The 24,921-nt window shown below is 44.9% G+C and overlaps 1 protein-coding gene and 1 long non-coding RNA gene across 22 annotated transcripts in view; both read left to right on the top strand.

The window, feature by feature from the left end:
* The window catches only part of LOC126874937 (zinc finger protein rotund), a 406,667-nt gene that overhangs the window by 272,854 nt on the left and 108,892 nt on the right, over nt 1-24,921 (top strand). For 2 of the 21 annotated variants that reach the window (XR_007693127.1, XR_007693126.1), the window contains exon 10: nt 7,219-7,671. The exons of 17 other annotated variants lie outside the window; for them this stretch is intronic. The gene's annotated coding sequence lies outside the window, so the exon portion shown is untranslated. Of the gene's footprint in view, nt 1-7,218; nt 7,672-24,921 lie in introns of those variants that run through there. 2 more of the 21 variants (XR_007693129.1, XR_007693128.1) reach the window with 1 other exon arrangement.
* LOC126874943 (uncharacterized) lies at nt 104-7,671 on the top strand. Its single transcript, XR_007693132.1, has 2 exons — nt 104-894; nt 1,442-7,671. It is a non-coding gene; the product is annotated as an uncharacterized LOC126874943 (long non-coding RNA).

The raw sequence follows: 24,921 nt of genomic DNA on the forward strand, positions 1-24,921 counted from the left end.
CCGAGGTCGCGGTCGCGGTCGCCACTTCCGGCTCTTGGAGGCGCGTACGCGCCAGCTCGCAGACGCCGTGGGAACCGACTTCCTTCGCGGTATGCTCTTTTTCTTTTCCTTCTCTGGTTGCCGTGCGTGGTGAAAGTAAAGCGGCCGAAGGCGTGCGCCACTCGCTCGCTCCCGTGCTTTCCTACGTGCACGCAACTCTTCCGCTCGTCCGTTTTCTTTTCTCTTCTTTCGGCCGCTTCCACCGCCGCTCTTGCACCGGAAATCGATACACCGTTAACCTTGCCGCTTCTCCAGCAACGTGCGTCGCGATCCAACGGATCGATCTCTCGCGTCCTCCGATACAAAATTCGATTCCGCGCGCAGCATTTTAATTATCGTTCTGGCGATGTCGCGTTTCCAAGTGTCATCATCTTGTCGCGTTTCCAAGTGTCATTATGTTGTCGCGTTTGTCGTTCAGCGTAGATCAATTTGTTCTTCGCTCGAATAGTTTGGCTGGCGGTTTAGGCTAATTCTTTATTCGCCTATTTGAGTATTTTGTTTGAGTATCGATGTCGCTGTGTCTGGCGTTTGCTACGCTCTCCGTAGCCGCTGTTTATTTCTGTTTATTTGTATATCGTTAAGGCAGTGGATAAATAATAAAACGTTTTATTTTTCCCTGTTTATCGTAACTATTTACGTCTTCGTTAAGTTCGAGTTTCCCATTGCATTTTCATAAAACTCGCGCGATAACAGAATAATTACGTTGATGTAATAGTATATTAAACGATTCTTTAATTTCTGCCAAAAGCGTGCCATAATTTATTATAATCAACGGTAGATATTAATTAATACTAGCATTAATTTAATCACGGTGTACCATATCTCTTGTACTATTTTCGTATTTATAACATACAGGTGCCTTAATCGCGTTCTTTTTACTATATCGTTCCTACGTTTCCACTGAATTTAGACGATACGTTTCGTAATTTCCACGCGGTTCTCGTTCGTCGCAGCTCTCGATAAACGCAACAACGATAAACGTAACGGCCAGAACTATTTCATATCCGTCGATTATAATTCCGTTAGTGGAGGGCCAATGGACACAGAAAAAATACTAAACACAACTGGAGAAGGACCAGTAAAATCGAACAAAATAATGGAGAAGAGGAGGGCAATACAAGACGAGGAAGAAGCATAAATGAGGAAGCGTAGCAAGGAGGTAAACGCCGAAAACTTGCCATAGAGTGCATAAGAGGGGAAGGATAAATATATCAGAAAAGAGAGATAGCCAAAGAAAACCATTTAGATAGATACAAGGGAGGAGGCAAAAGGGTGATAAGGCTGACAGAATGTAAAAAGTATAACGATATACGAAACCGGAAGCTCGTCGAAAGCCGAAAGGCACGGACTAAATATTAATAAATAAATAAAATAATAATATCCTCGTATTTATAACATACAGGTGCCTTAATCGCGTTCTTTTTACTGTCGTTCCTACGTTTCCACTGAATTTAGACGATACGTTTCGTAATTTCCGCGCGGTTCTCGTTCGTCGCAGCTCTCCGCTCTCGCACTTCCACGATAACAACGATAAACGTAACGGCCAGAACTGTTTTATATATCCATCGATTATAATTCCGTTAATTGCATTAGAAACGTTTCCGTTTCGAGCCTCGTCCAAGTGTTGGAATATTCTCCGCGCGATTGTACGAGCTCGTATTTATTTCTTGCATGTGAATTGTAATTGGTAGCAACAATAATAGCGTCGCCTATTTTACATGCCGTCGGTGTTTCTGCTCGTCGTCGGTTAAAAATCGATACATCGTTATCACTTGAATACTTAATGAACGTGTATTATAATTAACAAGCGCAAAATGATGATCGCCGGCTGTTCGCCAACTGTTTACCGATTGATCGAATGATCGATCTCGATCGGGAAAATGGCCCCCGAATCCCAGCCACTCGAGTGGCGGTCGAGCATTTTTGCGGCTACTTCCACTCGTGTTATTTGGTAATAGCAGCGGCAAGAATACCGATAATAATAATAATAATAATACTATCGATTGTGTTATACCGTAGAACTGACAGCGGCGCGAATCAATAAACAGAAAAGAGAATGTACGGCGTGTAATGCAACGTTGAATTAGCGTTTCAACGGGCAACTTTGCAGGATGGAAAATTATCCGCGTCTCGGATACGCACGCTGTTCGATGGTGATAAAAACGTGGCACAAAGTGGCGGAGAAGGGCTGGCCGGAAGTAAAGTTGTCGACCAGTTTCCCGTGGAATTAAGCGTTTATCGCGTTTCCTTAAATCTCGTTACACGTAGCACGCGGTAATTGTTCCTTAACGAAATGTAAACGAGTCTCTGTCGTGTAATTATATAAGTCGCCGCTTCGACTGCGATGATTTCCATCCGAGGCCGGCCACAAAGCTACGAAACACGGATTTTTTCCACAACAAGAAAGCTTGGAGTTCAACCGACGGCGAAGAGAAACCGGGTCGGTGGTGCTTTCTCCCTGCGGCAAGTCCGAACGAAAAATCGAATATCCAAACGGAACGAAACGGCCGTAAAACGCGTCTAGTTCTTTGACAGCCGTCAAAGTCGGCTCCATGGAATACAAAACGTCACAGAGAAAAGGAAACGAACATCGCGTACTCTGCTGTTCCTTCGCGAGCTTTTCCTTCCGCCGATCTTCGCCGCGATCGGCTTCCATTGGCCAAATTCGCTTCGTTTTGTTTTCTTCGATTCGCTGGTTAACAAGTGTTTCGTACAATCAGCGATACATCGATAAGATAATATGATAATATAATCGATAATAGAATACAATTATCACGATATAACAATAGAACAATAAGAATATAAAAGCTTTATGACCAGTACAGCTGCTTTAATCGTCTAATCGCTGGAGAACTTGGAAAACGATGTCGTCGCTGGTCCGAACGGACGAACGAGGATGAGAAACACTGCCACGGGATTCTGTTGTTTAGTGCGAACGTGTCGGTAAAATCGTAGATTTTGGTCGATCGTAATCCGACAGTAACCTTGACCGCTTGCGTGAATCAGGCTTAAGTCAACGATCGACGTCATGGCCGAGATCTACGGATGATTAATGGTCTCGATAAAACGTCCGGACGAATTGAACGCGGCAAATGATTGCCAGGCTGTGGATTCTCAGTGAGATGACAAGTCGATTTGCATTTTGTCAAAAGAGGGAATAATGTTAGATGGGGAAGGAAATTCTGTAGCTTTTTGTACCTTGGTGAACACAATTTTCATTTCTGAAAAATGGCATATTTTGCATGAATAAGCGAGACGAGATATAATTTCTATGGTTCTTCTATGGTTTTAACCTTTGAAAATTGTCTCGGTCACTCGAGGCACAGTTTCGTTTTGACGATCTTTGATACTACGTTAGTAGAATCTCACTCACCACGACGAAATTTTAATCAGTAGCTGATTAAGTGAACCGTCATTGTACGAATGAAGGAAGAATGACAGGTAACAAGAAAAGACGGAGAACTTCTCGATTAGGCGTACAAATTGCAGTTATATGGACTGTTCGTTCCCTCGGTGAGTTCGAACAAACGCGACTCTGCTATCTGAACAACAAGATTTTTGACACCGTCAACGTCATTTTCGTCGAACTGAGACGAAAAGAAGATGCAACGAGAAATACGAATTTCATCGACAAGCTTCTTTCGTCGCGCGTGCACAGTGTACTCTTGGCTATATCGCAATCAGAATTTTCCTTCGATCCAATGAGAAAAATTCCTCTTTATCGGCTATCAACGATAGAGAAACCGTTATCTTAACTGTTTCAGGAACATACAACGTATTGAATTAATCGAAAGAACGGATTATACCAATGTAAATTTCGAACAAGTTTCACAACACGTACGTCTACAGTTTATGGTTACGTTAAAAACGCGCATAGATAAACGACGTTGCGTATACGCGGGATGGAAGGCGTAGAAGTTAGAAACTTAAATATCGACGATGTTAAACGCGCTAAAGAATTGTCAAAAATCGTTTGAGAAGTAACGCTGTATGGAATATAAAATCTAAAACGCGCAGAATCTCTTTCTCTGCGCCTAATAAACGAAGAAAATGTAACCTTTTATTATGATAATGACGGTAATAGGAATTCCCGAGCAAGCAGAAAGACCGAGGGAAAATCGATAGACGAAAGGAAGGATAGAGAAAAATTATGATTGAAATTATTCGTAGCTTTCGAGTGAAGTTTATTGCACCGACGAAATTGTTTCGTTCATTATACAGGAATTCCGTTGGAATTGCGAGTTAATTAATACTAATTCGGTGCTGATTCGCGAAAATTCTCGCTTAATTGTACAAAGCACTTTGGCTACTTTCGGCGCAATGAGTTTTCCGGTTTCGCAAAAGCCGGACAACCGCGAACCCGCTGCCTGCTAAATGAATTTTTATTTGGAAAAATGTACCTCCTTCGGATCCGCTTGGTCGCTGTTTAAATAACGTTCCTCTCGTCGAAATGTTGTTCGGCCATCGGGTTGCACGCAGCGGCGCACACGACGCCGCTATTTTCCAGTCTGATTTCCGTTTCTGAATATTTCCCCGTGTTTTCCACTCGAGAAAGGCTAATGCGCTTCCTCGAGTAAATATCTTCGAATTTCGGATTTTTCGCCTTCGTTTTTTCGTTTTAGCTTCCAGCTCGACCGTAAACTGGCGCCAGTCCGCCAGTCGAGAAATATAGCAGCTAGCAAATTGGGAATTGAAACTGCGTGAATCTTCGTTGCCCGATGACAAAAGAAAATACGTGCCTTGCGCCAGCTTTTAATTGTTTTGCTCATCCCTGTTAACTAGAAAATATCCAACTATTTTCATCCAGTCCACCTACGTCTTTTTCCTGTCTTCTCGCTCAACAGCGTTTCGACCAACTGTTTGCCTACTTCTTCGAACACGAGGAAACGTAGAAGACGCGTCTTGCGTCTCTTTACATTTGCCGAGTCGCGTTAGCATATCGACGAAAACGCGAAACAAGCAACAGCCAAGGCGAATGGAATGGTCGATGCTAGCTGCAAGCAATTGGTCACACTGTGTGTCGATTATTATTGTGCCTAGCGTTGTCGATTAGAGCAGTTTTCGGTCAAAGTCGATCGAGTCTGGCGTGGGTGGATGGTTGTTGGCAAAAGTTGAGACGGTGATTTCAACCAAATTCAGAAGAATTACCCGCGTAGCCGGCTATTTCGCGAGATACATATGAGACAGTTGCGTGAGAACCTCGATGCGACAAGCAAACTCGCTAGAACTGACAAAGAAGAAGCTGCAGATCGGACATTCTCACCACTTTAAGGTGAGACCGGTTGCATCGTGTGTGTTCGTTCGTTCGAGACGAGAGTTCTTTATTTTCAGTCTTTAGATATGCACAAGTACGATGATCGGGTTGACAGCGGATTCTCCTTTGCATTTAAAACTCACTACCAACAACCTATGCTTTGTATTACGTAGCGTACGTAGTAACCTAATCTCTAACTTCTGCATACCTGGGTGTCTCACGGGTACCCTGCTACTTGAGTATCACACATGTACAGTCGAAGTCCACATTAAAATCCATTAAATTGAATATTAATTGATATCAAGCGTATTAAAGTGCACTAAATTTGTATCATTTAACCGATTACCAATCTACACTTTGTACTACATAATGTAGTAGTCTAACTTCCGAAGTTATCCGGGAGCCTCAGATGATTGTTTCACATGTACAACGTTACCTCTACGCACTCATTGATTAGGTCCAAGTATATTAAATATTGTACTGTATCGTAATCGACCAGCAACAACGTGTGTACTTGCTATCACATAGCGACAGTAGCCTAATCTGGAATCAAAAAGTTTCAAAACTGTCGTGGATGTTCGGATGTATCACGAGATACTCTAGCAACTTTTGTACACGCGGTTGTCTCACGCATTATCTGGACGTCTCAGATGATCAGCTGTAGTTTTGGGTGGAGTCTTTACATACTAATTAATTAGGTTTTAGCGTATTAAATGAAACATTAATTAGTATCAAGCCTATTAAAGTGCACTAAATTTGTATCATTTAACCGATTACCAATCTACACTTTGTACTACATAATGTAGTAGCCTAACTTCCGAGGTTATCCGGGTACCTTAGATGATTGTTTCACATGTACAGCGTTACCTCTACGCACTCATTGATTAGGTCCAAGTATATTAAATATTGTACTGTATCGTAATCGACCAGCAACAACGTGTGTACTTGCTATCACATAGCGACAGTAGCCTAATCTGGAATCAAAAAGTTTCAAAACTGTCGTGGATGTTCGGATGTATCACGAGATACTCTAGCAACTTTTGTACACGCAGTTGTCTCACGCATTATCTGGACGTCTCAGATGATCAGCTGTAGTTTTGGGTGGAGTCTTTACATACTAATTAATTAGGTTTTAGCGTATTAAATGAAACATTAATTAGTATCAAGCCTATTAAAGTGCACTAAATTTGTATCATTTAACCGATTACCAATCTACACTTTGTACTACATAATGTAGTAGCCTAACTTCCGAGGTTATCCGGGTATCTCAAATGCTCAGTTGAATTCGTTCGCCTTATAGCTTCTCTGGTTAGATCTCATGTCAGAAGTATGGAACTCAGCATAGAAAAATGTAAGATCTCTTTTATCGAGGGAGTTCAACAGAAATTCCTAAGATTTCCAGCTTTCTCTAACTTGGTATGTTTATTGGCCATTGATAACTGCAATTATGAGCTCTTGATGCTCCTAATAAGCTACCGTTTGCAAATCGAAGAAAGATACGTGACGTTACTGTTATTAATCATCAATTTCCATAAACCTTCCAAGAACACAAGCAGAAATAATATTCTTCGTGTCAACAATGTACGTTCAAGATACGGCTCCTCTCACCCGTTCTTCCCTACGTATTCCCTTAATTATGTCAGTTGTTATGCTGACCGCCTCGACCCTTTTTCCTGGAATAGGGTTGAAGCGTACCTTACGTAGCCTCGCTGTGCAGGTGAAGGTTTCGCATTGCTTCCTTATTTTTCAAGTTACGTTTCTGTGATTTTCATGCGTATAATTGGTGTATAATGTGGCCTGTGGCCTGTCAATAGACGATATGATGATATATATATATAGATGTCAATCAGCGAGTTTCTTCCGACTGCATTGCATTTCGTCCATCGAATCGAATATTTTGTACTTTGTGTTTTACTTTCTTTCAGCAGTTGCGATGACGAGCTTCCCCCGTATTCCTCTCGGAGACTCGCGGAGTCCCACCCTTCGAGAGGAGGAAATCAAACGATGATGCGACGGAATTTATATATTCGTGGATTTGCTGTAATGCAGGGATTGACAAGAGGATCGTTTCACTACGTGACATGGAACTGTGCAAGGTAATACAGTTTGCTGGCAGGCCAGGAGTAAGATCGTTCTCTTGTTTTGATTAAGAATATTCAGTTTTATGGAAGTTTGTTTGGACAAGTTATAAGAATAAGTGGTGCTGATGATGGAGCGTGTATGCATATTTTATCATCCTTGAGTCACTTTACAATGCACACAGAATAAGAACAGACTTATATCAGAATTTCAAAATGGAATTATATCACTGACTCATCAATTTACATTATAAAACAGATATATGTTATATGTTACGTAACAAATATATGTTAAAGCCTTACGTTAGCACTATAATTATTCACAACGATGCTCCTGTTTCTAAGTTTCTGCCGGAAACCTGTTCCGTTATCCGTCCTGTCTAAAATTAAGAAAAATCTACTTTTCCTTCGGGAGAGAAAGTAAAATTCTAGAAAATCCACGAAACAAGATTCCCGACGATTTCCAGAAAAGTGCTGAAATACGGTGTGCCTGAAACGGTATCGTGCTCTTTCCAGCGAAGTTACTCCGGTGAATCCTTTCGCGGAATCAATTGGAACCAGCACAATGTCTGGCTGATCGAGCCATTTGCACGCGTTCTCTGGTTCACGCTCGATTCGACGACAGTGACGGCGTGACCAGGAAAAGCGTGAATTAAACGAACGTAACAGAGACGACAAAAAGAAAGTGTGCGAAACGGGGGATGGGGCGGGGGTTGGTTCGCAACGCAACCCTCCTCGTCGATCGCCACGTGTAGTATCGCGAGGGACGGGTTGCTGCATGAGGCGCGCGTACGTATTCCACGCGGGCCGTGCTCCTCGTATTAGTGAAATCTGCTCGGTCGCGCGAAATATAGTTGGCTGGCCTAGTACGGTGGATGGTATACGTCGAAAGCGTTCTCTGACGGGCACGAGCACATTTCCCGTGTGCACCGCTACCTACACACTCAGACAGCGGTGCCATTAACGCTACGATCGAGTCGTAAAGCACCACACACAGCCGCAGGCTGCTACTCCCACACCCTCGCGATTCCTCTATACGTGTGTGTACACGAAGGGAACTAAATTTCCACGTTGCACGATGGAGCATTGCCCCTCGCGTCACATACACTCACGCCGTGAAACTGCGTGGATGTGACGAGGATGGCTGATTTCGGAGAGAGACAGGATAGAGAGGGAGGGTGAAGCTGTGGAGGGAAAGGGGTACGCGTATATAGGAATCCGTATGGGTGTGGACTATCATTGGTACCTCTACGTATATACACATACGTGCATTCTATACGACGTATATACCGTATGTACTTATGTACACGTACGTATATGCTATGTGTATATATAGGTACTTACATATATGTATGTATCTCTAGATATATGTGTATATATGTATATATATATATATATATATAGTAGCCGCGTTAACACGTACGACAACCCTCCCCTATTTTCCGCCGAAGAGGGGAGCTCTCTGGCAGCACCCCCACCAGACTGAAATCTACTTGTGCCACCCCTTTGGCCCACCCTTCTCTGCTGCTCGCTGTCTCGTTCATCCTGCCACTCCGTCTCTGTTCGCCGGTAACTATATAGATCGGTCGTTCTCGTCTAGCTCGGGGAATATCGGCGAACCTCGTCCTCGTTGCTCCTCGCGTTATCCAACCCTCCTGGCCAGCAGTTTCAATTTGTTATTTTTACATCATTTTACCCCCTTCCTCTTGCCGTAGACCACCATCCACCCGCTCGGCTTGGAATCTTCTCTTTTCGTCCGTCTCCCTTCCGCTTCGCCTCTTCTCTCTCGCTCTCTGTCTCTTTTTCTCGGTTTCCACCCTCACCATGAAACCACTCTCCCCTCTATCTTTCTCGGTTTTTCTCTTTCCAGCATCGGCGTGTCCTCGTCGCTTTTCAAACCCGCTTTCTCCCCGTTCTTCCCACCCACCCGCTCCCCCCAGTTCCCCTTGTTCCTGACAAGAGAGAGTAGAGTCAGAGGGACGCGCTTTAATTGTGTAGTTATTATGTTTTCTGGAAGTTTTAATTATGTCGGCCGGCGTGCTTAGATCGTCGACACTTTCCACGCCTCGTCGATGGGCCGATTACGAAAAACTTTCACGCACACGCTACCACGAACGCGGCTATACGTGAGGGGTCGTTTTCCGAAATGCGATTTCTCTACTTGCGCAGGACCAACTGGGCCGGTTCACTGAATATTTTAACGCTCGTTCACGACCGCTTCGTGCGTCTCGTCGTAAAGCGTGTCCTGTGCTCACCTTCTCCTCTCGATCCGAAATGAGGAGACCCGGTTGATCGCAGGGGAACGTGATTTGGTGGAAGCCGAAGCGCACGTGCACTACGTCGGGGACAAAAGTTTTTCCAAATGGAACACCGGGGTGGTTCTACGTGTTACGATACGCAGAAACTCCGTAGAGATTTTTGCGAAATAATTTCTAATCCGGCAAATTTCCACCGTTATTTCCTCTTCGTCGTTGTTAGCCTACGATTTCTCCAAACACACCGACGGTACTGTAAATTTACAGTATCGAGTTGCAAAAGCTTGGTTTCCACGCGCGTGTTTGTGGCGCGATTTCCTTTCAAAAATAATCCTGGACGTTGCCAACTTATTCATAGAATCTTTCTACGGTATCATCCGGGCGAGACCGAGCCTTTGGTCGATCTACAGTTTTTCAAAAAGAAGGGACACGGGGAGAAGGGGCAACGGAAAAGAAGGATAAAAAAAGTCCGTGGAAATCCAATAGGCGCCGCCGATCCCCTCCCATCCCTTGGAACACCTTAGGCAGCAGCAACCCTTACCGTAGAGCCTCGAGCGAGCGAGCGAGCAAACGAGGGTGGGTTGCGCGCGCACGTATCGATCCATGGCCAGCAATCGATCGATCTATATATATACATGTATATATAACCCCGACGTGTACGTACACACGTAGGACACGAGGCACGTACATGCATACACGCGGCCACACACGGACCCCTACGGGTCAGGAACGTGGTCGTGCGTGAGCGTGTGTGTAAGTACGTGTGTACACGGTGGTTCGAGCGTGTCTCGTATATATCGTTGGTTCGATCGATAGTTGGTGCTCAGCCAGTCGCATGGTAGGTGCTAAAGGACGAAGCCAGCACGACCTACGCAAGGTCCTTCGAACACGTCCATTGGAATCATCAATCCTCTCGATCTTATTCCGATCGTTGGCTCCCCGCTGCGAACCGTAACAGGCAAGGGCCTGTTCGCCACCGCTGTCCCTACCCCCCTTTTCCTTTTTCTTTTCCTCTTTTCCTCTTTGCCCCCGTTTCTTTCATCACGGATCGCTCGTTCCACGGCGAATTTTTCATCGTTCCTTTTTACCCTGTAGCCTACGTACGGTACCCTGTTCGTATTGTATTCCCTTTGCAAGATTCTTCTGTTTTTCTTCCCTTCTTTCTTTCTCCTCCTATTCCCCGGATTCCATTGTTCCCCTAATCCCGTCCACCTCGTTCCCTTCCCTCTTCACCTCGTCTTCCGACCTTTCGTTTATCTCGATGCTCCGCCACTTTGCTGAATTTTACATGTTCCCTCTCGGACGCGCTCCTTTTTTCCTCTCCCTTTGCCTACTCTCCTTCGGCCAAACTTTTTTGCCCGCCGCGCCATCCGTCCTTCCGGTTCTCCGTTCCCGTTTCTCCCGGTTTAATCTTCCGTCCGCCTCGCCCGACCCCTCTCGCTCCCTCTCTCGCGCCAGTTTTCTCTCCGTGCAGTTTTTCCAGCCGGTTCTCTTTGATTCCCGGTGTCTTTTGCCGGCGCGGTCTTTCGACAGACATTCGTAGTCCCCCTCCACATCCCGCCATTTCGCGCGTCCCTTTATACACCCCTCTATCGTCGTTCTACTCCGCGAAAATGTCGCCCCTCCCGCTCTTGTCCACTTTTTCATCGTGCCGACATTTCTCTGGACGGGTCCTAACAGCGGTAGAGCGCACAGCGTATTCTCCGCGTCCTTCCAGCTTCGTTCGTCCTCGACGCACACGAGGGACGGGATTTCAAGCGTGGGTGTAGTCGCGCGTTAGAAGCGCCTCCTATAGGAACGACGGCGAAAGAAGAACGAAGTAGAAGGTATAATTCCCCGTCTCTTCTTCCGTCGAACTTCCCCCGTGCCGCGTCGTGTATCTTCTCTCTCCGGAGCATACCCCACCTTCCACTCCCAATTTAGACACGCTTCTCCCTTCTGTCAAAGCGAGAAGAAGCTCCCACGTGTATCCACGGACACACGTTAGCCAGCTGCGTGTTTCTCTATGTATATAGCGACGCTGTACCGCGCTCTATACGACGAGAGCGTATAGCGCACGAGCGCCGCACACGGCCATATATTTAAATAGATTTATGGGAATATACGTGCGCGCGCACATATAGTTCCCGGTAAGTCCGTTGATTTACATCGCGCCGAAAATACACCTTGTCCATTACGGAATCTCCACGCGTTTCGAGATAAATACTTATCCAGCGAAATTAAAATCCCTCCCCGCAGCAGCAGCCGCACCGTGGTGCACGAGGTAGCAGCGTGTAGAAGAACGGAGGAACCCGGCACCGCTGAGAACGACCAAGCTAGCTGGCAAGCAGGTAAGTGGAAGAGAGAGGGCCGCGTTAATGCTCGGACACGATTTTGCGTCCTCCACTCCCTTTTCCCTCTGTCTCTTTTTCCCCCTGCCTGCGTTCGTTCTTCCTATCTTAGACTCGCGTCGCAGAGTATCGCACTCCTGCTTTTCCCTCTTTCTACGTTCGAACGCTCCCCGTCCCACCTACCCGCTTCTACCTCCCTCTCTGTCCGCCTGTTTTTCTGTCTCCTGAAACCAGCTATTGCCGCGCGCGCGTATCTGCCGTACACGGAGGTCGGAGAGAAATAACAGAGTAAGCGAGAGGGATGAGAAGTATTACGGCCGGCTGGGGCTGGAGACGCGAAGGGGGCGACTGAGAGCGAGAAAAGCGAGTAATGGACGGATCGGGCGAGTGTGTTGGTGCGAGAGTCGAGGGAATGGGACTGGGAAACGAGGACGAAGCGATGCTTGACGTACGAGCGAGAGAAGGACAGAAGCAGGAGAGAGGAAGGCATTCGAAGCACGAACAACGGAGGGAATGAGACGAAGCGAGCGACGAGGACAGAGCGAGAACGGCTACGAAATAGCTGTGGAACGAAGATAGATGTATGGCGGAGACCTAGCGAGCAAGGGAGAACAGAGAGAAATGACAGAGGCGAAATGAAGAGGGAGGAGAAGGAGGGCGAATAAACGAGTGGGCGGTGGTGCGACAGAGATATAGACAAGGTGGATGGAACGAGATAGATAGAGACGGGAAATGAAAGAACTGGTTGGACGAGGATCGAGATCGTTCTCTTCTTCTTTGCCTCCTTCTCTTTCTTGCTGCATATTCGAAGCGAACAACGCGCAGCCTGGCTGTGTGCGCGCCCGCGCACCTATATTTCTCTCTTTCTCTGGTCTTCCAGCGTCGTTAGACAGGCTTCGCCGAAGTCCCTCTCTCTGAAATATCTCTCCGAGAATATTATAGAGACGGCGATGGCGGTGTTGCCTGGACTCCTCGAGAACGATGCTGTGCCATCGCGTCTGTGGATTATTGTATTATACGCCGGCTAGGAATTTTTTTCGCGCCACGATACAGCGTCGCCCAGCGCGTCTAGTACCTTTCTAGGGTTTTTTTTCCTAACCGTGATGTAACAACCGACTCGTACGCAACGATCACCCTTCACCTCTGATTTCCCTTGAAAGGTCGTCGTTCGACTGTTCAGCACCGGGGAAAAAAAGCAATTTCCGAGATGCTGAAAAATAACTCGGAAACGTGCCGAAGAAACGGAATAGTCATTACGTTCAGCCCTAGCGCGCAAGATACGCACGCGATGAAAGCAGAGTGTAATGTAGCGTGACATCGGATATGACGTATGCTCGTAGCTTTTTTTTTTTTTCTTTTTTTACTTCCTTCGTTTCAGAACGACTACTCGACTACTTGAAACGACTATCGTATACACGATATACATCGCGAGAATCACGATAACGTTTACCTTTCGCGAAATTGATCCAGAAGATACAGCGCGGTATGAGAAAAGATTGTGACATGTTTTTTGAGAAGCCGGCGATTTTCGACGTAAAAAAGCTCGTGTCGGACCGATTGAAAACAGGAACGTTTATGAGAATCGGGGGGAATATCGTATACTGGAGAGCTAACGAGAACGCGTGGATACTTCTGCTTCGTGGTTCCTGTGGGGGTTGGTTTTCGTAGGATACGTTAGAAGCACCGAGTGCACCACCACGAGGAATGGACCGGCAGGGGAGCGCACAGGCGTGTGAGAAAGAGAGAGACGAAAAGAGAGCCAAATGTATCCACCTAACCTACCTACCGCAGGGCAAGAACAGATGAGCGGAGATCCCTCTCTGCCAGCCATCAGGGAAAGGGAACGAGGCGAGGCTCTCTCCTCGAGTCTTCCTCTTCTCCCTTCAAAGCATCCTTTGTTCGCTTGTTCACGATCCCCCGGGACCCCGCGTCCATCGTGTTTCCTTCCAGCCAGTGCCGTACGTCAAGCTTCGTTACGACCGAACTAAACTCTTTTTCACGTGCAACAATTTTCTCTAAAACTAATTTACCGTTACTTGGCGTACGTACGTTTAGAAGTTGAATTCCCTTTTTTCTCGTACCCGATATAGTAAAAAGCATTCATCGGCGATAGATGAATTTTATCGTGCGAAAATAACCGTTATTTATCATAGGTCGAAAAACGAACGAGAAATACTCTGTCGAGTATTCTCGACTGGTTGGCAGTGGTTGTTAACGAAACTGCGCGTCGGAAGACGACGATTTCGTCGGGCGCTCAATAACTTTCACGCCATTTACGTTTCAGTTGAGATAAAAATACATCCTCCGGTATCGACGGTCCGTCCTAATCAACTTCCGGATCCATCCGAGGTCGGCCGTTTTTTCTTCGATCGCGAGCCCCCCCGACATCCTACGGCCCTGCGCCTCCGTCGCACTCTCCCTGCTTTTCCCTCATCCCGCTGGATTTCCTCCCCTCCAGTCCGCCGCTTTCCACGCAGCATCCCCCTCACCCTCTTCCCCGCTCGAAGCCGGCACGAAACCGGATTGGCCAGCCGTTCGACCAATCTCGTGGCCCCGTTACGGACTTGGCGCATTCCCCACACACGTAGTTGACGTATGTCCATATTCCTAGGGTGGGTGCGCGAAAAACGTCAAAAAGTTTTGTTTCGGGCCAGATCGCGCGTTACGCGAGAGAAACGGCGACACGTTGGAAAAAAGGACAGAGAAAGGAAGAGAGGGACAGGAACATCGTCAAATACTGATAGATAGAGAAACGAGAAATCCGTAAGAGAGAAAGCGAGATGACCAAAGACAGATAGAGAGCCACGGTGAAAAAAGCGAAGGGAGAACCGGTGGACCGTTGATGGGACAGAGACGAGTAGCCGGACAATTACATCAGCGAAAGGAAGAAAAACGACCGTGAGACGAGGAGAGAAATCGTTGGGAGCGAGACAGAGAGGGCGTGTGCCCCTGTACGCTAGCTAAATGGAGACGGTCTAACGAGAAGTCCGACTGTTACGAGGGAGATGGCGAAACGAGAAGGTTGCAGCGGGAATAAAAAGGGGAAGAAAGGAGGCAAAGGGAGACGAATGGGGGGGTGTTTCTCTTTCCTCTGCGTGTGACGACGTTGACGTGAACCGGCAACCACGTGGCTCTCCTTTCTCTCTCTCTTTATCCGTCTCTCCACGCCTGTCTTCTTCCTCCGAACTTTTCTCTCCCTCTTCGTCCCTCCGCCCGCCTTCCATGTACGCGATACGCGCGTTCCTCTGTCTCTCCTTCGCCGTTGAAAAGCGTCTCCCGCTCGCACACAGCTTTCAGGCCTCTGCGGCTGGCAAAGCCTCCGACGCCACCTCGCCAGATGCAACGCCGCAGTCCCGCACTGCAGTTGCAGCGTGCCGGTGCACGTTTCTCGTCCAGGCATTCTCGCGGTGCACAAGCTCTCTTCCGCGGAGCTTCGTATGCACCTGAAAACATGCGACGCGACCCAGCCAAGGGAGAACGGATTAATCGTAGCCTGTGTTCCGACGCTCTCCCAGCGGCCCTGTTTTTCCCTTTCCTTCCCACCGTTCTGTATCTTCTGGGCATTTTCCCCAATTTTTTTTTCTTTTTTTTTGTTCGCCCCCTTTTTGTCTCCTCCGGTTTTTCATTCGCTTTCTCAACGCGATTCGTTGCGATCACGTGGACCGCTCGCTGTGTGGCTGCGCTCGCGCGGATTACACGCCGCGCGAGACACGCGATACGGCGCAGGTGGAGGTTAGGTACGGTTATAGCAGCTCTGTGGATTTAGGTGCTTCTATGGGTGTTTTTTTTATCACTGTGAAGAGGTCTTGGTTAGTCTGGTTCTTCTTCTTTTTTTTTTTTTTTGCGTTTTGTTTCAGGTACAGGGACACGAAGACTCGCGATGGGTTTACGATGCCAGGGATTGAGGACTCAGGGTCTCAGTTTGTGGCAGATTGGGCAAGGTTCCAGGAAAGTTGCGTTTTATAGTTTTGCTGTTTTATAGTAATTGCGAAAGAATAGCATTTTCCGAAGGGAGGTGTCGAGTAATTCCTTTTGCGAATCCACGTGGAAAATATTTTCGTCGTTCAAACGTTCTCCATATACGTAAACGCGAACGACGTCGGAATACGTCCAACAAGTTGCCAAACTCTCGATAAGAGTATCAATTGATATTCGAATCTCAACACAAATCATCAATACGCCTAGGACGTCTCATAGGAAAATAATTAAAAAATTCCCCCCAAATACTCGTATGTACTGCCAGCCGATCTCAAAATCGTCCATGCGTTTGATTTCAACACGAGGTGTCAAAGACACTGAACGTCATCGGGCTAGCTCTACGATTTCCGATATTTATGGTTGCAGATTATTACAGCACAGGCTATAGGTGTAATCGTACGTGCATATTACAGGTATTACCGGTTTTTCACAAAAAGCACAGTGCAGTACAGCCTTTCGGCCAACAAGTAGTATGAAAATCGACGAGCCAGCAAAAATGTCGCAACTTTTTCACTGTTCTTCAGACGCAACTGCAACAGCGCTGAAATCATCGGCGCATTAATCAAGTCTTTATGTTAATTCACGTAGATCGTAAGTTTTATCCGCGTACGGCACGTCTGTCTTGGTTCACGCGTGTTCACGCACGCGGAACATTCGCGCCAGGGGAACAGCCGTGTTTCGCTGGTTGGCAACACGGTAGCGAGCAATCCACGCGACCGTTCCACCGATCAGCCCGGATAATTGTGCTCGATCACGATGTTTCTTACGGAAACGCGACTTTTCCCTCTGATACATAATCGCGGTGCAATCAACGCGGCCAATCAACGAGCGGGCGTCTCGTAATTTATCGAGCTGCCTTCGATCAAGTGGAAAGCAAAAGGGACCTGTTAATATTATAAGCGATAGCTACCTTGCTTCTTTAAGTCGCGCCATCAAACGCATACTTGGCTACTTATCAATTACCGGCACGTTAACCCCTTAACCGGCGCGTTATGCCCGATCGAATGCAACATTTTTGTCCCCAAGTTGCTTCCGAAGCTGGTTTTGCCGGCGTAATTATGCTTTTCCCCTCGGCTACGTGCTTATCAAAAACGATTACTGAACTTTGCTCTAGGAATTGCAAGCTGATCGGAAACCGTCGCCACTCTTCTTTTTCAGCTTGCAATTAGTCAATGCGAAGTATTCTTCTATTTACTTTCGCTTTTACTCGTTTGTTTTCGTGTCGAAGGCGGCAGATTTCCAAGTGTTTGTCGCTGAGTTTGTATTAGTGTTAGTTACATCAACGTGGAACTCTTTGGCTATCTTTGAAACCATTATACTGGAAATTATCTGAATTTATTAATACTCCTACTCGAAAGTGTATTAATTAAGCGTACAGGGGTTTTGCAGATTTTATAGTACGCGAGTGTTGAGTTTCTGAAAGAGAGTACACATTGCTACGTAGGATAAAGTTAGGGTATCTAGGTCAGCTGAGCTTGAACGTCTTAAAACTCAACCTTGAACTTTGCACAGAATCAAGCTTGTAGCATATTACGGGACAGGCCTTAATATGATAAGAAAAGAATGGCGAGATATCGTGTACTTTGAGTTTAACATGAGAAGATATCAAAAACTGAGAAAACGATGCCGTAGTAAACTTGGTTGACTTAACAAGCAGATTATATGTGAAATCAAAATTTTACATTTTAATGGGAAGAATATATTTAATTCTTCTTCTGTGTCAACAAATTTCTCAATCGTCGATTTACTAAAATTATTAGCTCTCTTTCTTTTCGATTTCCTGCGTCCTTTAAAATGCATGGAAATTTTAAACCTTTAAAACTGGCATTTCACTTCTTTGTAATAATTCAACGAAAGATGATCCTATAGAGAATACTTTTTTATCTCGCTGTGAGAATTAAAGCGAAGTATTTTACGAAACAGCTATACTGTATCTTGCTAAGAAATATTTTGTGTTTATTTAACTGGTCCACATCCGATGAAACAGTATGGAGAAAAAAAAAAACACGGGATAAGTCGTCTGTACACAGTGATTGAAGAGATTAAAGCGATATTTGCGCCGGAAAGGGGTCCAAAATCAACAGCACAATGCTCGCCACGTTGACTAGGGACATTAATTTGTCTGGCATAGCGTCAGCTCCGTTATTTAATTATCAGACCGCGCGGTATCGATAGGCTGAACAGATTGCGCGTTGCCGACAATACAGATCCATCGTGTTCATTGATACTCGATCACTGATCGCCCAACAGCTGCAGACGAAACGAATTCTCAGCATATTTATCCTTACAGCCGTCTGTGGCCTGAAACTCGGGAAAATGTTGAAAAACTCTGTTTTTCGAAATTTCGAACGCTTTAAATCACAAAGAATTAGCTGGTGATTTTATTCATTAAGTCGCTAGAAATTGGCAAATAGCTTTATTTATTCGTTCGTTCGTATAATAATCCCACACGAGTTCTATAAAACGTGGCAAGTAACGAAGTGCGTCGATCGATGCATTAAAAATTGTATGATTTTACTTTTGAAAACCTGTGTGTAATCTTCATGCCCATCAATTAGGATACTAATTAAATTACTATAGTAGTAGATAGTAGAATAAATTAGCATAGTATTAGGTGGTAGATATTAGAATTAGGTACTATATATGCTATATATAGCCATATCTGTTCATTCAAGTTCCTTACGATCGAAAGCTGTCCAAAAAATTGTTGGTTAGATCTGTACAAAAATTCAATAAAACAACAATTCAGGCCCCTTGCAGAAACAGATTAGCGACGCCAATTTAATTACTATTAAATACAAAGCCGTGAAACAATTTTCTAAACACTCGACAACGTCCTATCTCGAGTATCCCCTAAAATGTTGCAATAATTTCAAGATCATACGACGAGATCGTGTAGCAAAAGTGGCTACTATTTGCGCGAAAGCAGCTGGCTGGAACCGTACACACAAATCTATAACCGTCACGCTGCAAGGAGAATCGCGTTGTCCCTTTTTGTTCGCCTATATTCTTCCCTCTTTTTTCCTTTTTTCATATTTTTTAATCCTACTGGACACGCGAACTGAACCACCCATATATCACAAGGAGGAGGTGGAACGCTAGAACTGCGCATCTATATAGACGTTCGATTAGCTCGCAGCGTGCTCGAGGTAGGGCTGACCACCGGCGGAATCGTTCTACTGACCGCGCTACGCCGGCCACTAATCAAACGAGTTCCCAGCCGTGCAAGCTTTGCGCGGGAAACTCGTGGAAATCGCGCGACTCATCGCGCGTCGACTCGTGCGCGGACTATCTGCTGCGACTTCTGCGACTCCGCGACTACTGCGAATTATTAATCGTAAATGAGGTAGAATTAAGTTACGCTTTAGGATTTAATTAATGAGAATGGAGACAGGCTACTAATGTAGTAGATTATATATAGTATGCATTTAGTTGTTTAAGATGTACGTTAACATGTTTTGGTATACTGTATCGAGTACTGCGTGTGATATGGCTATGGAAACGGGACGTTTTAAATGGTAAGAGAAGCAATATAGAGATATGTTACGTATTCTTTATTGTATGTTGGAATATCTGCTATCGCGGTTACACGTGTAACGTGAAATTGAACGTTCTACGCCTCTTGTTGCTTTATTTTTATTTAGTTATCCATGTGTTAAAATTACCTTAGCTTTTTATGTTAGAAAATGTACGTTTTCGTTTGAATGAATTTCTATTTGTAGTTAATTTTATCTATTTGTAATTTGGCTTTGATTTTGACCAGTTGGACGCAACTGTTTCGTTGTTTTGCCTTGGAACGTGATATTTTAGAGGTTTAATTCACGTAAAATTACGTCTTTTCACGAACTGTACCTGATTACTGGTGACAGAAAATTATGTCCTTTTGCAAGATAACGGGAGGACGTAAGAAAGTAGTGTAGAAGAAGTATAAACGAAGTTAACCTTATTTCTGTAGAAACCTTATTTCGTTTCAACAATCGCTTTCAACAATTCGCTGGTTGAAAACGATAAGCTGAGAAATTGCGAGCATGGTATTTTAATATAAATTTTTTTATTTATTTCGTTATCTTGGTAACAGAAGCTCGTCGCATAAAACGTTAGATTTCTATTCTTTCCAAGGGACGTTTGATCCTGGAAAAGTGTAGAAATCGCCAACTACGAGTACGTTAAAAGATTTCGAATTCCTTGAGAATTTATTAAAAAAATAAATTACATCTTTTCAACAAAACAACAAAACAAAAATCGCGAGAACTTCGCACCTTAGAATAGCAGTAGAACAAAGATACAACGTGAAGTAATGAATTATTTAATCTCGCAGATGACTTTGACACTCCATTCTCCGCATATAAAGTATTTTTAAAATAACTATAAAAACTAGCTATCAAGGCGCGTAGTAGATACGTGCTGTAGAATTTTAAAATCCTCTGTACAGTATGACAAACATAATCCTTTGTCAAATTGATTTTTTCCCTGAAAGTTATTGATGGCCGTTTTCATTCTCCACTGCCACTTCAACAATTTTTCCATCCGCCATTGATAGTGATTGCAGGTTTACCGTAATCAAAATATCACACAACCGTACGATCTTCAGCCAGCGATATAATACGTACACAGGAAGCCATAGCACTACACCGACAGCTGTCAGCTGCCTAATGAAAAGACGCATTGCCACATCATAGTTGAACAACCGTTACCGCTTTTGGAATTTTTCGATTGACACGTAAATATTGCCAATTCAATGTTATTTTCGTTCCATTCATAAGATTCGTAAGCTTCTCTGAACAAAAATACACTGCCAGTAATTGTCCGTGTTATTGGCAATTATTTTCTCCTTCGTACTCCCTTTAACGCAACCTTTTTAACCATTCATATTTATATTTACATATACACGACGATCATCGATACAAATCCCTCGTTTCCTCGAGATAAAGCGAAGTTAATTAGGCTTTCACTTTCTACGAACAACTCTGTTCCAGTTGTTCGTCGCTAGAACCACATTTTCACAGCATATACCGTGCGTGTATCTAAAAATACAAGCAGTTTCGTAATAAGTGATTTTTCGATCATTCGTATTTGTTTTATTTGACATATACACGAGAATCATCGGTAGAAAATTCCTCGTCCAGTTGCGATAAGGCAAATTGCATTACACTTTTTCTTTCTACGAGCAACTCTCCTCTGGTTGTTCCTTTCTACGACCACATTCTTACAGCATGTACTATCCACGTATTTACGGATACATATGTACAAATATATAGATACAGGCTACTTCATAATGAGCGGGCTATATTTAAGGAAATGGATTCAGCAGTTGAAAAGAATTAAACGAATTTCCGTCGACACGTTTGCTGTTTGATCTTGTTCGCCAGACGTAACTAGTATTTCGTATCCCATCGTTTGGTTACGTACCTGATCACTTTTCTAGAAGATGCTGTGAGAACCACTTCCTTGCGTCTCAACGCACGCACACGTTGGATTTTTATTTCTGGCCACGCTCGAAGTCCGTGCACTCAGCACCTAGCGAATCTGTTGAAATTGAACAAGGGTTTCGACGAACTCGAGCAATACGATAACGTTGATACGAACTTTTCTTATCGTTCTTCAAGTTCCACGAATTCCACCCCTATGTATCGTCAACTTATTACGAAACGCCTTGTACAATTAATAATCTTCCTGCACGTGTCACAGGACTTCATTCGTCCTGCCATTTTACTTCGCATTTTAACCCTTGCACACCCAAATCTTCCATCTTGCATCGCTATATCCAACATCGTGCTTGAACAAGTGCAAGAATCAACTAATCGAACGACAAATGTATTTACAACAACAACAGTGACTGTACACACTCATACGAGTGTACGTATACCTGTTGGATTCATCGGCTGCTTGTGCAAGCGTTTAACAAGCGTCGTCCACTTGCTGCACAATTGTCAAAAATCCAAAACGAAATTACCAAAAGCAGTAGCCGTTCCCCTTCACCGACGCCAACTGCTTTCAAAACCTACTTTCTACCTGTGCGAGCGTCCGTGGGTCCATTTGGCCAGGTTGCCGAGGAGACAGAGGCGAGAGAACAGTCGGTTGCATCGACTCGGACGAGACGGGACAAGCACCGGTGGCACGGTTTTCAGATTTCGGCCGCGCCAGCTGTCCTTGGCTCGGCTTCGTCGTGCTTGCACGCTCGGCGAGAAGACTCGTGACGGTCCTTGAGGCCGACCAAGGCTGCAGGATTACATGACGCCAATGCTAAGAGACTGGAAAACCTCCTGACACGCGAGAACGGCCGGGGAATACGGGAAGAATGGCGATCGCGGCTGTGAAAATATTCATGCAGCCCGGACGAACGTCAACGAGGAAACCGGTGGCCGTGGAAAAGCGAGGATCGCGATGGCACGCGAAACGCTCGCAATCGCTTCGAATCTGTTAGACGAATTCGAACCACTTGCGACCTGATTCGAATCGTAAAGCTCTGGAAAGCGTCGGTCAGTCTTGAATCATCGTGGGTCTCGAGTCTTTTACGTTTGTCGAGTGCAGGGCTTGAAACAGTTGCGAAAATAAGTGGAAATTTCGATCGTCGTGTCAGTCGTACGAGTCTTCTGTACCAGTCGCAAAACGCTTCTAGAATCGATTCTGGTGTTGATGAGCGTTGATCGTGTTGGCAGTGCCGGAGCGGCGGGATATTCGATATTCTTGGCTCGAGAGTTTGGTAGTGGAAATGATGTTTAGGTCGTAGCGCAGGCTCGCAGCGGCTTATCTTATCGAAACATAAACAAAAGCGAAGTAGCCCGAGGAATTCGTCGATCGTCGTTCCGACGATAGAGCACGATCGAGGCTTCCACAACGATCAAGGCGTCCGAGACGTTGAAGAATTCCAGGATGGCCGAGACTCGAGACAGTTTAAAGGTTCAAGACACAAACAACAGACGCTGCCGAAACGCAAACAAAGGCGACACGGCCCAAGCAAGTCTCGTCGATCGTCGTTTCGACGACAGAGCACGAACAAGACTTTCAGGACTCGCGAAAGCTCGAGATTTGTAAGGCCAACGAGACTTTCAGGACTCGCGAAAGCTCGAGATTTTTAAGGCCAACGAGACTTTCAGGACTCGCGAAAGCTCGAGATTTTTAAGGCCAACGAGACTTTCAGGACTCGCGAAAGCTCGAGATTTTTAAGGCCAACGAGACTTTCAGGACTTGCGAAAGCTCGAGATTTTTAAGGCGAACAAGTCTTTCAGGACTCGCGAAAGCTCGAGATTTTTAAGGCCAACGAGACTTTCAGGACTCGCGAAAGCTCGAGATTTGTAAGGCGAACGAAACTTTCAGGACTCGCGAAAGCTCGAGATTTTTAAGGCGAACGAGACTTTCAGGACTCGCGAAAGCTCGAGATTTTTAAGGCGAACGAGACTTTCAGGACTTGCGAAAGTTCGAGATTTTTGAGGCGAACGAGACTCATAGACTCAAGACACAAGTAAAAGACGTTGTCGAAACGCAAATGAAAATGAGGAGCACCAAAGAATTCGTCGACACAACACGGTCAACACTTGCAAGACTCGAAGACGTTCGTGATTTCCAAGCTGAGCAAGACTCAGGACATTGTCGAAACACGAGCAAAAACGACGTGGCCCAAAGAAATCGTCGATCGTCACTTTGACGACAGAAAACGAACAAGAATCGCAGGACTTGAAGACGCTCAAGACTCCGAGATGAGTAAGACTCGAGACACTTGACAGATTCGAGAAACATAAACGAAAGATGTTATGGGAACATAGACGAAAATGAAGAGGACGATCAGGAATCATTCTGACGAAGCTCCTTCCAAAATGTCCAAGACTCGCAAGATGAGCAAAGTTGAAGACAATTTCAAGATTAAAGGAACGCTTTCAAGAAGTTTAAGCTTTTAATCCCGTTCGAAATTTGGTTCAAAATTTTCGATACAGACTCGGACGGTTTCAGATCCCATCACCGAACGACTCGCCCTGGTTTGGTTCGGCGCAACGCGCAGGAAATGCCGTGCACTTCGACCTTTTTTCTTTTTCAAATTTATCGTTTGTCCCACGTTTTTCGTTTGCAAGTTTCTCCACTCTTTTCCACTGTCTTATTTCTTCGGATTGTAATGGAATAAATAATTGCAAATGATACGCAAAATGCGGATGATGAAATAAATAAGAAGAGAATAATTAGCCGAGTGGTGGATGTATAGCGATTATAATTATTTCAGCAATGCAACGGTATTTAGAAAAAAGCTGACCATATTTCAAAATCGGATAAAGTAGATTATTCGAGTTGTGTGTTTAACAGAAAGAGAGGGGAGGAGAGAGGGAGAGAGGGAGAGAGAGAGGAACTGGTTTCAATAAGCGGTTTTTCAAATAATCGGTCTAGAAGAACTAAATATGTGATAAAACGGCCGGAAATAAAACAATTTTCGAAGGCTGCACGTTTATTGCGTGATAGTGGACACAATAGGCCGAATATAGGAAGCGAAATTAATCGTTTTTTTTTCATACAGCTGGGCTTCATATTGCTCCTAAAGTAAATATTTAAACGATCGAGAAAAAAATACAATTTTCAGTCTGGAAATGAAAACGAGCGCGTCGATTATGCTGAAAATCGTGAGAAAATCGAAAGAATGACTATCTGTAAATTACATCTAGCCGCTAATTACTCCCAAGGCTGTTATCACGGAAAGTGAATCAACTGATCAGAAGATAAAATGCCAATTACGTACGCAAATACGAATAATATAAATCTAAAATATAAATATTCATTTCTGTCCGATTGGAAAACTGAATCGACCAGGGCAGCGGCCCATCTGAAATTTTCCTTCCGTTTAAATTCCAATTTTATTAGAAGAAACCTGCGCTCTTTCAATCTTCTTCTAATCGTAGACAGAATTTTACTTCTTTCAAAATTACCACCGCTGTCGATCATTGGCTCGAACTCGTTTTCTAAATTTATAATCAGACGTAGTATTTTCCTAGTATAATTCGATACAA

The sequence above is a fragment of the Bombus huntii genome, chromosome 17, assembly GCF_024542735.1.
Source record: "Bombus huntii isolate Logan2020A chromosome 17, iyBomHunt1.1, whole genome shotgun sequence".
Classification (NCBI taxonomy): Eukaryota; Metazoa; Arthropoda; class Insecta; order Hymenoptera; family Apidae; genus Bombus; species Bombus huntii.